Here is a 2,371-nt window from a genome sequence, read left to right on the forward strand (position 1 = left end):
GATGTATAAGTTGCATTTCTGTCACCTGGTTATCTAATTAGATGGCGCTAAGACACGGCCAGAAGCATTCCAAGTGTTTTTCTCTCTGTAGCCAGCCTGGCCCAAGCCCCTGGCAATGACCATTGAAACCCTATGTGGTCCTCAAAGGCAGACTGTTGACACTGTGGAGTATGAAGAGCTGTACCCCCATCACTGGGGCTCACAGTTCACCTTTGAGGGCATGCTTAGTACCAGATGCTATTGGAAGAACTTTGCATATATTAATTCATTTACTCGTCACAAAATTGCATGAAACCGTTACTTCCGTCCTGTTTTGTATTCTATTATGAGGTGGTCAAGGAGATGCTGCCAAAAGAGGCCGAGGAGAGGCTCAGGAAAATGGAAGTGTACTCACTATTCCTGGAGACAGGAGGCAGGGCAGGCCGTACAGGGCCATGTGGGTGAGGCACCAGGGCAGTCAGGAGGAAGACAGGAGTCAGGGCGTATTGGGGAAAACACGAAGCCAGAGCCTTTCTTTGGGTTTCTGAGGGAAAGGCAGGGCAGGGTGAATAGTTTAGACTGACTAGTTTGAGTAATTTCAGTGGGCTGTAATCTAGAAGGAGAGGGGGTGTCCCTAAGTGCCTGGTCTCCAGCTCAGGGATGATGAAGGCAGTGGAGCGGTGCTCCCGGGGTGTGCGAGCCTGAGAGAGGAGGCCTGGCTCTGGGTGGTTAGTGCATATTGAAGGCATGCCCAGCTCAGTCTTCGCTGTCTCTTAAGAACTGGCCAGCCCCAGGAAGGGCAGGCTCTGTCTGTCCCCAGCCAAAAGATTTGTTTCTTTTCTTTTCTGTCTTTGTTTTGACAGAGTCTTGTTCTGTCACCCAGTCTGGAGTGCAATGGTGCTATCTTGGCTTACTACAAATTTTGCCTTCTGAGTTCAAGTGATTCTCCTACCTCAGCCTCCCCAGTAGTTGAGATTACAGGCATGCACCACCACACCCAGCTAATTTCTTATATTTTTAGTAGAGATGGGCTTTCACCATGTTGGCCAGGCTAGTCTTGAACTCGTGACCTCAAGTGATCTGCCCACCTTGGCCTCTCAAAGTGCTGGGATTACAGGTGTGAGCCACCACACCTGGCTAAAACAAAATATACAGGAAAATTTTAAAATATATACCCTATATTTCATAACTATTTTATGACTATGTGACATTGTACAATCTGTTTTACAACTGCATTGGCATTTGACCCTAAAAGATCATTTGTTTTTTCCTTCCAATTTGAGGAGAACTGAAAACATTTCCCTAGAAACACTCTGGGCCGTAGGCACTGTGTCTACTCCACCTAATGGAAAAGTCTGTGCTGCCTGGGGTTGGTGGGTGGAGAGGGCTGGGGCCACGTGCTCACCTGGAACCTAAGGAGGTGGGGTTCATGCAAACCACATGAGCCAAGAGTGGGAGAGAGGGGCCCACAGGAAAAAAACAGGGTTTTTCTCCAAAGAAGGGAGGGTGTGGAAAGGTCCCATGCAGGCAAACCACAGATGACCCCAGGCCTGACGCAGCTGAGGCTGAGGCTGCGGCCCTTGGTGGCTCACCCCCTTCTCAGATCCACACCTTCTGGACCAGGCCTGAGGCTGAGCCTCACGGGGGTGAGAGAGCCGGGAGTCTGGGTGAAGATGCAGGGGAAGGGCAGGCGGCGCGCTCACCCGGAGGACCTCTTTCCCTGGAGAGGCAGCAGTTTGAGAATAAAACCCAGCGGCCTTTCTGACAGTGGTGACTGGCAGCAGACCTGCTGAAGTCCTTCCTTCCTCCCCCCCTCCCCTTCCCTCTCCTCTCCCCTCCTTCTCCTCCCCCCTCCCTTCCCCCTCCCCCTTCCTCCTCCTTCCTCCCCTTCCCCTCCCTCCCTTCCTCCTTCCCCCTTTGCCCTCCCTGCCTTCCATCAGTTGAAGCTGTAAGACCACACAGGCCCGTCAGTTCATGCAGGGGGCCTTGGTAGCACTTGAAACACAGGAAGCTGTTACCTGGTTTTGGGTTTTGTATTTCAAATTTCCAAGCTCCAGATAGTTTTTATAATCATATACATTTTACCAGAGTGTTAGAAAATGGAAAAGTTTCAAACTGCTTTTCTTTCTCTCTCAATTAATTTTCCTAGCAGTGAAGAAAAATTCCAAAGTTGGAAAACGTATTTAATCACCTGAAGTTCAATCGCTAATTCATCTCAGTAACATACCTACAGGCAAATCTTTTATCATCCAGTTTTTAGTGTCGTTACTGATTAAAAACATAGAGGTCGACTGAAGATTTTTAAAACTCTTATCTAGTTATATGACTTCTGCTGTTCTTGATCAGTGCATACCCAGGCAGAGGACGAAACTTGGAGGCTGTTGTCACCAGG

This window comes from Saimiri boliviensis, chromosome 20, assembly GCF_048565385.1.
Source record: "Saimiri boliviensis isolate mSaiBol1 chromosome 20, mSaiBol1.pri, whole genome shotgun sequence".
In the NCBI taxonomy this organism is placed as follows: Eukaryota; Metazoa; Chordata; class Mammalia; order Primates; family Cebidae; genus Saimiri; species Saimiri boliviensis.